This window comes from Papio anubis, chromosome 2 (genome assembly GCF_008728515.1).
Source record: "Papio anubis isolate 15944 chromosome 2, Panubis1.0, whole genome shotgun sequence".
In the NCBI taxonomy this organism is placed as follows: Eukaryota; Metazoa; Chordata; class Mammalia; order Primates; family Cercopithecidae; genus Papio; species Papio anubis.
In genome coordinates, this window is record NC_044977.1 from 111,622,943 (window position 1) to 111,638,438 (window position 15,496).

Below are 15,496 nucleotides of genomic sequence, written 5' to 3' on the forward strand. Positions count from 1 at the left end.
TGTGTTGTTGGCCTGAACCAGGGGCCCTGTCTGGTGAAGAGCAGAGATTTATGGCTCAGAGAGAAGAGAGACTGGGCTCCACTATGTGTGGCAACTGTGGTGTGCCGGAGGCAGAAGTAAGAAACTCAGGCTCTTTGTTCCTTTCCTAGTCTGAGGGCAGCAAGGGCAGTACTGCTGCACGGCAGAGGCAAAGGGGTTATCAGTTCCTTCTGGGAACTCCACCCTGGGGAAACACAGCTGCTGCCAGTGAGGATGTTCAGCCAGGGGGTGGGGTAGCTACTCTGTGGCCCTGAGCCGGCAGCCCTGTCTGGTAAAGAGTAGGGGTCAGGGGCTCACAGGGAAGAGAGACTGGGCTTCTCTCTGTACAGTGGCTGTGATGTGCTGGGGGTGCAGCAGAGCAACCAGGCCCTTTGTTCCTTCCCTAAACCTAGGGCAGTAAGGGCAGTACCACTGTAGCTGCAATGACAGAGGGTCTGTGGGTTGTCTCTGGAATTTCCTCCCCAGAGAAATGCAGAGCAGCCACTGACTGAAGTGTTCAGGCAGGGCATGGTGGTTGTCGTAGGGGCCCAAGTCGAGAGGTCCTGCCTGTTGAGGGATAACAAGAGCAGGGACCTACTTGGAAAACAGTCTGGCCACTTTTTCTTTCTTTCTTTCTCCTTCCTTCCTTCCTTCCTTCCTTCCTTCCTTCCTTCCTTCCTTCCTTCCTTCCTTTCTTTCTTTTCTTTCTTTTCTTTCCTTATTATACTTTCAGTTCTAGGGTACGTGTGCCCAACATGCAGGTTTGTCACTTATGTATATATGTGCCATGTTGGTGTGCTGCACCTGTTAACTCTTCATTTATATTAGGTATATCTCCTAATGCTATCCCTCCCTCCTCCCCTGACTCCACGACAGGCCCTGGTGTGTGATGTTCCCCATCCTGTGTCCAAGTGTTCTCATTGTTCAATTCCCACCTATGGATGAGAACATGCAGTGTTTGGTTTTCTGTCCTTGCAATAGTTTGCTCAGAATGATGGTTTCCAGCTTCATCCATGTCCCTACAAAGGACATGAACTCATCCTTTTTTATGGCTGCATAGTATTTCATGGTATATATGTGCCACATTTTCTTAATCCAGTCTATCATTGATGGGCATTTTGGTTGGTTCCAAGTCTTTGCTATTGTGAATAGTGCTGCAATAAACATAAGTGTGCATGTGTCTTTATAGCAGTATGATTTATAATCCTTTGGGTATATACCCAGTAATGGGATTGCTGGGTCAAATGGTATTTCTAGTTCTAGATACTTGAAGAATCGCCACACTGTCTTCCACAATGGTTGAACTAGTTTACAGTCAGTCCAACAGTGTAAACGTGTTCCTATTTCTCCACATCCTCTCCAGCACCTGTTGTTTCCTGAGTTTTTAAGGATCGCCATTCTAACTGGTGTGAGATGGTATCTCACTGTGGTTTTGATTTGCATTTCTCTGATGGCCAGGGATGATGAGCATTTTTTCATGTGTCTGTTGACTGCATAAATGTCTTCTTTTGAGAAGTTTCTGTTCATATTCTTTGCCCAGTTTTTGATGGGGTTGTTTGATTTTTTCTTGTAAATTTGTTTAAGTTCTTTGTAGATTCTGGATATTACCCCTTTGTCAGATGAGTAGATTGTAAAAATTGTCTCCCATTCTGTAGGTTGTCTGTTCACTGTGATGGTAGCTTCTTTTGTTGTGCAGAAGCTCCTTAGTTTAATTAGATCCCATTTGTCAATTTTGGCTTTTGTTGCCGTTGCTTTTGGTGTTTTAGTCATGAAGTCCTTGCCCATGCTTATGGCCTGAATGGTATTGCCTAGGTTTTCTTGTAGGGTTTTTATAGTTTTAGGTCTAACGTTTAAATAATTCATCTTGAAATAATTTTTGTATAAGGTGTAAGGAAGGGATCCAATTTCAGCTTTCTACATATGGCTAGCCAATTTTCCCAGCACCATTTATTAAATAGGGAATCCTTTCCCCATTTCTTATTTTTGTCACATTTGTCAAAGATCAGATGGTTGTAGATGTGTGGTGTTATTTCTGAGGGCTCTGTTCTGTTCCATTGGTCTATATCTCTGTTTTGGTGCTGGTACCATGCTGTTTTGGTTACTGTAGCGTTGTGGTATAGTTTGAAGTCAGGTAGTGTGATGCCTCCAGCTTTGTTCTTTTTGCTTAGGATTGTCTTGGTAATTCAGGCTCTTTTTTGGTTCCATATGAAATTTAAAGCAGTTTTTTTCCAATTCTGTGAAGAAAGTGATTGGTAGCTTGATGGGGATGGCATTGAATCTATAAATTACCTTGGACAGTATGGCCATTTTCACGATATTGATTCTTCCTATCCATGAGCATGGAATGTTCTTCCATTTGTTTGTGTCCTCTTTTATTTCATTGAGCAGTGGTTTGTAGTTCTCCTAGAAGAGGTCCTTCACATCCCTTGTAAGTTGGATTCCTAGGTATTTTATTCTCTTTGAAGCAATTGTGAATGGGAGTTCACTCATGATTTGGCTCTCTGTTTGTCTGTTATTGGTGTATAGGACTGCTTGTGATTTTTGCACATTGATTTTGTATCCTGAGACTTTGCTGAAGTTGCTTATCTGCTTAAGGAGATTTGGGGCTGAGACAATGGGGTTTTCTAAATATACAATCATGTCATCTGCAAACAGGGACAATTTGACTTCCTCTTTTCCTAATTGGTTACCCTTTATTTCTTTCTCTTGCCTGATTGCCCTGCCGTCTGCCACTTTTTGATAAGGCAGCTCTGTGTTGTGCTGGAGGTCTGTGGTGGTCCTTAAGCTCTTAGCTCTATCCCAGGTCCCAGGGCAGCAGGGGCAGGGGCTACCAAGTGGTAAAAATGGCAGGTCTGCCTGTTACCTTTGGGAGCTGCATCCCAAGGAAATGCAATGCTGCTACCAGCTGAGAACTGAGAACTGAGGTGGAGGTGGGGTGGCTATGCTGGGGGCCCAGGTCAGGAGGCCCTGTCCAGTGAAGAGTAAGTAGTGGGAGTAGAGACCTGCATGGAAAACTGTCTGGCTTCTTTTCAGCAGCTGCACTGTGCTGGAGGTCCGTGATAGGCTTTAAACTCTTTTCTTTCTCCTGATCCTGAGGGCAGCATGGGCAAAAATGGCAGGCCGGCTTGTTATCTCCAGGGCTTTTGTTGCCTGTGCTTTTGGTTTCATATTTAATAAATCATTTCTGAGACCAATGTCATAAAACTTTTTCTCTGTTTTCCTTTATGGATTTTACAGTTTCAGGTCTTATGTAAATGGATCTTTAATCCATTTTGAGTTGATTTTTGTATATAGTATGACAAAGGTCAAATCTCATATTTTTCCATGTGGATAACCAGTTTTCTCACCATCATTTGTTAAAGAGCCACCTTTCTTCATTGAGTATTCTTGGCACCCTTACTGATGGTCAGTTGACCATATACATGTCGACATATTTGTAGGCTCTTAAATCTGTTTTATTGGTCTATATGTCTGTTTTTTATGCCAGTACAATACTGTATTAATTACTCTAGCTTTGTGATATTTTTTAAAACAGAAAAATATGATGTCTCTAGCTTTTTTCTTCTTGTTTATGATTGCTTTGCCTAGTTAGGGTCTTTTGTGGTTCTATATCATTTTTAGGATTTAAAAAGTATGTAAAAAATGCCATTGGGAGTTTGATAGAAATTACGTTGAATCTGTAAGTCACTTTAGGTGATATGAACAATATTGTCTTCCCATCTATGAACATGGATTAGCTTTCCAATGATTTGTTTCATTAATGTCTTGATCAATATTTTGTAGAAGTCTTTTAGAAGTATATATCTTATTTTTTGATCCTATTGTAAATGGAGTAGTTTTCTTAATTTCCTTTTCAGATAGTTTGTTGTTAGTGAATAGAAATCCAACTGGTTTTTGTATGTTGATTTTGTATCTTGCAACTTTATTGAATTTGTTGTTAGTTCTAACAGTTTTTCAGTGGAGTCTCTAGAGTTTTCTATGTGTAAGATCATGTCATCTACAAACAAACAGAAACATGTAATCACCGCCCGCCCACCCCACCCCACCACTCCACCAATCTTGATTTTTATTTCTTTCTCTTGCCTAATTGCTCTGGCTAGGACTTTTAGTATTATGTTGAATAGAAGTGGCAAGAATGGTCTTCCTTGTTTTTTCTTGATCTTAGAGGAAAAGCTTGCAGTTTTACACTGTTGAGTATGATGTTAGTTGTGGGCTCTTCCTTTATTATTTTGAGGTAAATTCCTTCTCTACCTAGTTTGTTGGGAGTTCAAGTTAGCAAAAGGAAGGAAATAAAAAAGATTAAAGAAGAAACAAACAAAACAGAGAGTAGAAAAACAATAGAAAAAGTCAGCAAAATTAAGTGTTTATTTTTAAAAAGTGAAACAAAAGAGACAAATCCTTAGCTAGACAAAGAAAGAAAGAGAGAAGACTCAAATAAAACGAGAAATGAGAGGGAACATTATATTTGATGCCACAGAAATAAAAAGGATCGTAAGAGACTATTATGAACAATTATATGCCAGCAAATCAGATAACGTAGAAGAAATGAATAAATTCCTGGAAGCATAGAACCTACTAAGGCTGAATTATGAAGAAATAAAAAACCCAAACAGATCAATAGCAAATAAGGAATTTGAATCAAAGATCAAAACCCTCCCAGCAAAAAAAAAAAAAAAAAGCCAAGAACCAGATAGTTCACTATTAAATGTTACCAAACATTTAAAGAAGAATTAACACCCATCATTCTTAAACCATTCCAAAAGAACTGAAGAAGAGGAGGAAACACTTCAAAGCTAATTGTGTGAGGCCAGCATTACCCTGATACCAAAGTAAGACAAAAACCCTATGAGAAAACAAAACTACAGGCCAATATCCTCAATGACACAGATGTAAAAAACTTCAGCAAAATTCTAGAAAACCATATTCAACAATTCATTAAAAAGATCATACAGAATGACTGAGTGGGATTTATTCCTGGGATGCAAGGATGGTTCAACATATGCAAATCAAGTAATATGATTTACCACATGGAACTAAGCATCAAAACCACACAATCATCTCAAAAGATGAAGAAAAGGCATTTGATAAAATTCAATGTTCAAGACATATTCTTAAAAATATTTGTTTTATATATGATGATAATTACTCTTGCATGGAAAAAGGGTTTCACGGTTAATCCAATTTGGAAAACACTGATTTAAAAGACAATATTAATAATGTTCAGTTGATACCTGTTTTTATTAAGCATTGTGCATCATCTTATGTTAGGCAGAGGAGAAACAGTGGAAAACAAATAGACACTGGCCCATGTTTATGGGACTTAAAATCCAATAAGAAAAGCTGGAATTAAACAAATTATTGTGCATAATTCATTAAGTAATTATGAGTGAGAAAAGTCTCAGGAAGGAGCCTGCAGAGTGTTATTGGATATAGTTTAGAGTGGTTAATGTGAATAATAATTAACACTCTTTTTGGCTCCTGCCATGAACTGGACATTGGGCTAAGAGCTTCATAATCATTACATTTAAACAAGCCAAATGGAGTATATGCTAATGTGCCTTTTGCATTTCCTAGTGTTGAACATGGTAATAGAGCATTTCCCAAGTGAATCTGACCTCAGAACACTTTCTTTTTTTCTTTTTTGAGACCAAGTCTTGCTCTGTCGCCCAGGCTGGAGTGCAGTGGTGGGATCTCGGCTCACTGCAGCCTCTGCTTCCTGGGTTCCAGAGATTCTCCTGCCTCAACCTCCTGGGTAGCTGGGATTACAGGTGCATGCCACCATGCATGGCTAATTTTTATATTTTTAGTAAAGGGGTTTTGCCATATTGTCCAGACTGGTCTCAAACTCCTGACCTCAGGAGATCCGCCCACCTTGGCCTCCCAAAGTGCTGGGATTACAGGCGTGAGCCACTGCACCCAGCCCATTTTCTTTTTAATATTTTTAAATTAATTAATTAATTTTGAGACGGGTTCTTGCCCTGTCACCTAGGCTGGGGTGCAGTGGCATGATCACAGCTCACTGCAGCCTTGAACTCCTGGCCTCAAGGGATCCTCCTGCCTCAGCCTCCTGAGTAGTTGGGTATACAGGCATGGGCCACCATATCTGGTTAAGTTTTAAAAAAGTTTTCTTTATACAGACGGGGTTCTCTCTATGATGTCAAGGCTGGTCTCAAAATCCTGATCTCAAGTGACTCTCCCACCTTGGCCTCCCAAAGTGCTAGGATGACAGGCATGAGACACCATGCCCAGCTAATTTATTTATTTAATTATTATTATTATTATTTTGAGATGAAGTTTTACTCTTGTTGCCCAGGCTGGAGTGCAGTGGCACCATCTTGCTCACTGCACCTCTTGGGTTCAAACGATTCTCCTGCCTCAGCCTCCCAAGTAGCTGAAATTACAGGCATCTGCCACCACACTTGGCTAATCTTTTGTATTTTTAGTAGAGATGGGGTTTCACCATGTTGGGCAGACTGGTCTTGAACCCCTGACCTCAGGTGATCCACCCGCCTCGGTCTCCCAAAGTGCCAGGATTACAGTAGTGAGCAAATGCACCCGGTCTTTCCTTTTTTCTTTTTAAAGAATATATAATATTCATTTAATTCTATGGCAATTTCAGCAAGGCTACTGTGAATCATGGAGAGCCATTGAAGGGTTCTCAGATGGGGAGGGAAAAGGTTAAAATCTAATTTCTCAAATGATAGGAAACATTTACACTGAAACCCTGGTGACTGAAAAATGGCCAGAAACTTTAGAAAGAGTTAGGGATCTTCAACTTTGCCACTGCATAAGAGTTACCTTTACTTTTTAAAATACTGGCCTATTATTTATTTATTTGAGATGCAGTCTTGCTCTGTAGCCCAGGCTGCAGTGCAATGGTGCAATTTTGGCTCACTGTAAGCTCCATCTCCTGGGTTCAAGTGATTCTCCTGCCTCAGCCTCCTGAGTAGCTGGGATTACAGGCGCCCACCATGACTCCGTTAATTTTTGTGTTTTTAGTAGAGATGGGGTTTCACCATGTTGGCCAACCTGGTTTCCAACTCCTGACCTTAGGTGATCTACCCGCCTCGGCCTCCCAAAGTGCCGGGATTACAGGCGTGAGCCACCACACGCGGCCAATACTGGCCTATTAAATAAATCTAAGTCTCTTGGAGAATAGTCTGTATTTTTTACAAAGTCTAGATATATGAAAAACTGGTAATACCAGTTGTCTCTGTGGAGGGTTATTGGGTAGCTGAGCAACAGATAAGGGAAGAAGATTCTTCACTGTAAAATGGTGAACAGTGGTTAAATATTACCTAGTTAAAATAAATGTACAAATTTAAAAGAGTCTCCATAGATGATCTGGATACAGCCAAGATTGACAACCACAGGTATAGTTAATTAGTGAATTAAAAACAAAATAATGTGAAACAAGTAATTAAAATTTTCTATTAAAAATAAGATGTGCTAGAATAGATTTGATGATTGAGGGGTTAATAACCTTAAAGAAAGCAACTTTCCAGTGATGGGATGGAGAAATTAGATCACAATGGTTAAGGAGTCAGGAAAGGGGGTAAGCAGAGGCCAAAGACTATAAGCTGTTTGTTGATGGGCAGCCACAAGGCAGGCTGTCTGAACCCTGATGCCTCCACTCATGACTTGTGGGACTTGGGAGAGTTTCTCAGTCCCTCAGATTCCTCATTTGTAACATAGTATAACATTATCTGTCCTATGATTCTTCAAGGATCTAGAACCAGAAAAACCATTTGACCAAGCAATCTCATTACTGGTTATATACCCAAAGGAATATAAATCATTACACTTTAAAGGCACATGCACACATATGTTTACTGCAGCCCTATTTACAATAGCAAAGACTTGGAACCAACCCAAATGCTCATCAGTGATAGACTAGATAAAGAAAATGTGGTACGTATATACCATGGAATACTATGCACCCATAAAAAGGAACGAGATCATGTCCTTTGCAGGGACATGGATGAAGCTGGAAGCCATCATCCTCAGCAAACTAACACAGGAACAGAAAACCAAACACCGCATGTTCTCACTTTTAAGTGGGAGCTGAAAAGTGAGAACACACGGATACAGAGAGTGGAACAACACACACCAGGGCCTGTTGCGGGGTGGGGGATGAGGGATGAGGGGTGGGCACTTAGAGGACGGGTCAGTAGGTGCAGCAAACCATCATGGCACACGGATACCTGTGTAACAAACCTGCACATTCTGTACATGTATCCTGTTTTTTTTTTAGAAGAAATAAAAAATATATAGTACTAAAAAATCTCTCTCTCTCTCTCTCTCTCTCTCTCTCTCTCTCTCTCTCTCTCTCCCCCTCTCTCTCTGTCAATCATCTTTCCCAAAAATGGTACAGGATGGGGGGGTGGTGAGGAAGAAAAGGACAGCTTACATATTCTTATATATAAACTTAGACATATAGAGAAGGCTGGATGTTTTCAGAGCAGGAATTGTTTGCGTTTCTCTGCACAAGCATGTTGAAACCTCCCCCAAATGAACCAGCTGAGATGAGACTATAGATCCATCTGAGTAGACATGTCCCATTTGGGTCAAGAAAGGAAAACAATATGTTGAGTCAGGTTAAAAAAAAAAAATCCTAAACCATAATTGTCCACTTTCTTAGCAAGGAGAACAGTAGTGTTCAATTCCTTTAGCCCCAATGCCCCCGCTTTTTTTTTTTTTTTTTTTTTTTTTTTATGGAGTCACCCAGGCTGGAGTGCAGTGGCGCGATCTTGGCTCACTGCAAGCCCGACGTGACAGGTTCACGCCATTCTCCTTCCTCAGCCTCCTGAGTAGCTGGGACTACAGGTGCCCACCACCATGTCCGGCTAATTTTTTGTATTTGTTTAGTAGAGACAGGGCTTCACCGTATTAGCCAGGATGGTCTTGATCTCCTGACCTTGTGATCCACCTGCCTCGGCCTTCCAAAGTGCTGGGATTACAGGCGAGAGCCACCGTGCCCGGCCCCCAATGCCCCTTTTAAAGCAAACACTTTACTATTCTGAAATCAAGTTCATAGATAGTATAACTTACTTACACGCATTAAATAATAATATAATGGTCTAACTATGGAATACAGGAGAAATTAAAGTTAAGTAGTTTAGTATTATTATTTTATTTTATTTTATTTTTGAGATGGAGTCTCCCTCTGTCACCCAGGCTGGAGTGCAATGGTGTGATCTCGGCTCACTGCAGACCCCATTTCCTGTGTTCAAGCAATTCTCCCTGCTTCCACCCCAGGTAGCTGGGGTTACAGGCATGTGCCATGACGCCCAGCTAATTTTTTGTGTATCTTTAGTAGAGATGGGGTTTTGCCATGTTGGCCAGGCTGGTCTTGAACTCCTGACCTCCAGTGATCTGCCCGCTTTGGCCTCCCAAGATGCTGGGATTACAGGTGTGAGTCACCATGCCTGGCCAGTAGTTCCTCGTTAAATATGTAATTCTTCATGTGAGTCCTTGAGCATGGCTACATCAGTTTGTAGACACTAATGAAGTGGTCAGCTGCTGACATGTATATGGACACTGTGGATGTGACAGCTGGGAACAGGCTGTATTAGGTGTGTTATTGCCTTGAAAAGTCGAGCACCATGAACAGGTTTGCTGATGGTGATGTGAGTTCCTAAAATGGTGAAGAACTTTGGAAACGTCCGAATAAAACAAAGTATAAATTTCTCTCGATTTACATAGTAGATGCATTTTGGGGAAATTCAGTGGATATTGAAAAAGCACAAAAGATACTTCAACACAAGGTACCAAAGTACTTGATGTAAAATGGCATTAGGTTTTTAACTCAGATCATAATAAGTAGCCCTGTCATCTACATTAATTTCCAGTGGACATGAAATAAATTTCCATCACACTTGGGGCAATTCTTTGTTGTGTGGGACGTCTACCACATCTGGCTGTCCACTCTCTAAGTGCCTGGCAGTGCCCTTCCAATCATGGTGACAACCAAGAAACACCCTCACCCACAGACCCACAGATTCCCAAATGCCCACCAGGAGGTGGCATCGTTTCTTTTGAGGTGCCACTAAATACTCTACTAAAGTGGAATGTTTGAGTCAAATTGAACTCTATGAGAGGCTCATTAAATGCCTGTGGAATAGAATGAGCAGGAATCTTGCAGATCCTCACAGCCATCATTTTGAATTTTAATTCACAATGTGGAGAGAGCCTAGATATAACTAGAAGAGCTATACAGGGATAGCCTAATGGTTTAATATTTCAAGCCTACCCCAATTTGTTGGAAGTTGCTGCCTTTAGTGGTGAATACAGAATAATTTTTGCAGTAGTGTCCAGCTTATGCAATCATCCAGCAGCTATTTACTGAGCATCCATGCCAAGCACTATTCCAGGAGCTAGCAATACAGTAATAAACAAAAGACACAGATTCAGGCCCTCATGGAGCTAAAATTTCAAGCTCAGGAGGAGCTAACAAAGGTGTGCGCCATGGCGTCGGGAACATACTATCCATGAATTTGTCTTACCTGAAACAAGAGAGTTATCTGAATTACTACTAATTCTCAAGGACTTTCCTGAGATTTATTTTTATTTTTATTTTTATTTTTGCGACAGGGCTTCATTCTGTCATCCAGGCTGGAACGCAGTGGCGCTATCTTGCCTCACTGCAACCTCCACCTCCTGGGTTCAAGTGATTCTTGTGCCTCAGCCTCCCAAGTAGCTGGGACTACAGGTGTGTGCCACCACACCTAGCTAATTTTTGTATTTTTAGTAGAGACAGGGTTTTGCCATGTTGGCCAGGCTGGTCTCAGACTCTTGGCCTCAAGTGATCCACCTGCCTCAGGCTCCCAAAATGTTGGGATTACAAGACTGAGCCCCTGTACCTGGCCTGGGATTTTATTTTTAAAAATTAAGCACTGTCCCGGGGTTGGGGCATGGGGCAGTCAATGTGGGAACCAAAATGGAGAGAAGAGTGAAGCCTGAGGGTGCTGGACAAATGGGATATTAAAGCTTTTTGGGCCGGGTGCGGTGGCTCACGCCTGTAATCCCAGCACTTTGGGAGGCCAAGGTGGGCAGATCACAAGGTCAGGAGATCAAGACCATCCTGGCTAATATGGTGAAACCCTGTCTCTACTAAACAAATACAAAAACTTAGCCGGACGTGGTGGTGGGCACCTGTAGTCCCAGCTACTCGGGAGGCTGAGGCAGGAGAATGGTGTGAACCTGGGAGGCAGAGCTTGCAGTGAGCTGAGATCGCGCCACTGCACTCCAGCCTGGGTGACAGAGTGAGACTCTGTCACACATACCAAAAAAATAAAATAAAATAAAAATTAAGCACTGGATATAGATTTATTTTTCTATTCTTTGTCTTTTTCTCCTTAGAAAGAGAAACAGAAAAAAAAACAAAATAAAATAACTTCTAATTGATTAAGAATTCAGGTTATTTGCATTCTTATTAATGGGGGTTATTCTATAACGTTTAGGAATGCATCAAAATTCATGACCAGATATAACTTGCCAAGAATGGGGGCTTCATTAAATCCGGAACAGAATTTATCCAAAAGTGATCAAGACATGCAGACTTATAAAAAGCCATGAACATCCTGTCTGTATAACAACTTGGCCAGCAACACTCCTGGGGCAAAGGACTAAGGCTCTTTCAAGCCTTGACAATAAGACACCTATAAGAATAAGCCCAAGCTCCTCCTGAGCGAGGAGGCCGACTATTGTCAGTAGAAGCATGGACTTTTGAATGTGATCTGTTCTGGAGCCCCAGAACTAGCTTTTGTTACTTTGTGATTTTTGCACAAGTTCCTCAGACTCTCTGGTCTTCTGTGTCCTCATCTGCTGAAGGAGCAAAAAGTTCCTACCTCCTCAAGTCCTGTGTCTGAAGGACACTATGTTCCCATAGCACTGAGCACAATCCCTGGCACATGGCTACTTAGGGCACCCAAGTTATCATTATGTGTCTAGGGAAAGTTGGGTTGGGCGTGCAGTGGTTGGATTCTCTTCTTTCTAGGTGAGCGCTGCCTCTCAGCAGCTGATGGGGGAATCCCTGCATTATTGTCACGCCAGAGAGAAGATACCTGCTTCCTGTAAGCAAACTTATGGTTTCATACACTTTATTGGATCTTAAAGGCAGGTCTTTTTTTGTTTTGTTTTGCTTTTTTGAGATGGAGTTTCGCTCTTGTTGCCCAGGCTAGAGTGCAATGGCGGGATCTGATCTTGGCTCACTGCAACCTCCACCTCCTGGGTTCAAGCGATTCTCCTGCCTCAACCTCCCAAGTATCTGGAATGACAGGCATGCGCCACCATGCCCAGCTAATTTTGTAGTTTTAGTAGAGATGGGGTTTCACCATGTTGGTAAGGCTGGTCTCGAACTCCTGACTTCAGGTGATCTACCTGCCTCAGCCTCCCAAAGTGCTGGGATGAGCCACCACGCCCGGCTTATAGGCACATCTTAACAGCACATTAAATCACCTGCTCCAACTCCCACATTGCACAGAGAAATAAGCTGAGTTCCAAGGAGGCAGCATAACCTGAAACTAGAAATGGTTCTTAGGTTACTAAGCCCAGGCCTCCAAGGCCTATTTCCTGCATAATGTGACCTGATATCTCCCAAAGTATAAATGTAGGGCCACCTGTATTAGGATCATATGAAGGGCTTTTTAAAATGCAAATTCCGTCATCCTAATTGTTTTATCAGAATCTCTAGAGATGGGACCTGGGATCTGTATTTAACAGAGGATCACACTTGAGTTCAAGAACCACTCATGTAGTAGAAAAATTACCTCAACTTACAATATGAAATGTGTCTGTGTCAAGTGCCACCTGGTAAAGACTCGATCACAGTGGATTTCAAACAAGACGAAATATTGAGGGCTGTTGAACTGTCGAAGAATTTCAGCTATTATTTCTATTAGTTTCTACCTCACTATCCATCAAATTGTTTGTATGCCAGGATAGGCCCAGTTCTCTGGCTCTTGTGAGCTTGTTTAAGTCAGTGTAGCTCTCTGCTCTTGCAAAAGCCCAAAAAGTGAATTAACATATGTATAGACTTAGAACTGTAACTAGCTCATAAATAGTAGTCATTAGTATTATCACTCAGAGCAGGAAAAGCACCTGCACAGAGGTGATGCTGGTTTTTCTGATGTGAGCCTAGTTCAGGCAGTCAGGTGCCCATTTGATTAGCAAGATGGCTGGAGATAATAATCAAGGTAAAGGAAAGATCCCATCGAATGCTTCAGAAGTTTGTGGCACAGATCGTACTTCCTTGTTGTTTGTTTTCCTGCAAAGAGAATGTAAGATCAGATGTGACTTTACTTTTGACAGTTTGAATTCTTGCTCACGTCGGCAAAAATTCCCCATATTGGAATGACTGTCCAGTTAGGGGTTTATTTATTCTCCTATGCACAAATATAGATAGTCACGCAAAGAACAGGCTGTTGTATAATTTTAGGTTGTTGTCAATGATTTGTGCATCTCTAAATTGGAAAACACAGGCATAGTTTTCATGAACATGGAGAATTTCAGCTACAAAAGAATTTTTAGCCATAATAGGTATTGTATATTTAATTGAGAGAACGTGAAAAAGAATGAGGAAGTATTTTCTCCAGTATGGTGAAAGGCAAAGAGGGTTCTTTTTTTTCCCTTAAGTAAAGCATCTACTAAATGCAAAAGAAATGATTGTGGACTCTGGAACCTGGAACCCATGATGCCAGCATTTTGCAGTAATAGCCTCTTTCATATATAGATCTCATAACAGTTTGTAGACACTAAGTTTTTCCATGCTCCTGCAACTCACACTGGATTTTTATTTACTTCCTTTTTGCTCTGGAAAAGCAGGGCAGGAAGTTTTTAAAGGGTTCCTTGCAGTTACAAAGCTAGAATTTGAACCCAGTGTCAAAGCCTCTGGGTCAGATTGAGAAGGGGCCCATGTTGTGAGCTTGACAGTTAATTCATGGTTGCTGTTTTATGGAGCAGGAAATGATCCTTAGTGACTCAGAGAAAGAAGTAAGCTGAGGGAGGGTCCGGGAGACCAGAGGTACAGTGCCTGGCATCTCTTATCTCTGCATTCTAAGTGGCTTAGCCTTGTTGTGTTCCTGAATGCACACATTGGGATTGCAACTGACACCGACCACTTTAGGTTATTCTTGAGAGAGAGGCTGTGAGTCTTGAATGCAGTACGTGTGTGTAGGGGGCTTGGCTTTCAGGCCAAGAGTGGAGTGAGTGTGGTGTTTGGCGGACAGAAAGGCCAGTTGGTTATCAAGTGAAGGAGCGCTAGGGAAAAAGTTCAAAGGGCAAAAAGCTATGTTGCTCCTTCTCACTTATTGTCCATGAGTATTTTCTTTTAAATGGAACCAGAATCATAAGGTAAGAATGACCATGAGGCTCTGGTAAAGGCAGGTGCAAGTTTTGTGTGACAGCAGTCTCATGGACTAAAAAATGATCATATTTCTGAGGTTGAATTAAATGCATAAAAGCAGCAGCAAATCACACACTTCTTCAAAGAGAGTTACCAAGTTGCAGGGGAAATTTATTAGCACATCTAAGTCTGAAAAGGAAAAGCTATCTCATATATATGAGGTTAAGTTGGAAGAAGGAGGCAGAAGGAAGAAATTCCAGTTGTTACCTTTTTTTTAATTCCAAATTGCATCTGTTCACTAAAAACAAATATTTTGGACTGGGTGCAGTGGCTTACACCTATAATCCTAACACTTTGGGAGGCTGAGGCAGGCAGATCACTTGAGATCAGGAGTTCGAGACCAGCCTGGTCAACATGGTGAAACCCTGTCTTTACTAAAAATACAAAAATTAGCCAGTTGTGGTGGCACATGCCTGTAATCCCAGCTACTCGGGAGGCTGAGGCAGGAGAATAGCTTGAACCCAGGAGGTAGAGGTTGCAGTAAGCCGAGACTGAGCCACTGCACTCCAGCCTGGATGACAGAGGGAGACTCCATCTCAAGAAAACCCCAAAAAATATTTTATAAGATAGAAATAGAAAAATAATACAAATGAAAAGTGTATTAAGTATATATTTTTATTAAGCAATATTAAAATGGCTGCAAGTAAGAGTTTATATAGCTATATGTACATGGATATTTATAGATAAGATTATGCTTACATTCTTGCCCACACCATCTTGGAAGACGTTAAGATAATATCGCCTTGACTGAAAAACATACAGCAAATGTGGTCTATTTGGCATTCTATCATCCACATCTACAGGTGCCTGTAGCAATGTGAGGTACAATAATATAATGGTAATTGATGTTCCTAATTTGGGAGTGTGGAAAGATCTTCGAATGTCTTTTAGGTCATCAGAGAAAGATAAAATAATATTTGATATAGCTTTTTTCAATTTGGGATAGTTTTAATGGCGAGTTATTTTATGGCCCTGTATCGTGAAAAATTGGGAAATCACATACGGTTTAAAAGCGAATTCTCTCAATTGGAACATGCCATTAACTAGAAAACCCATTATTTCAGCTTGCACTCT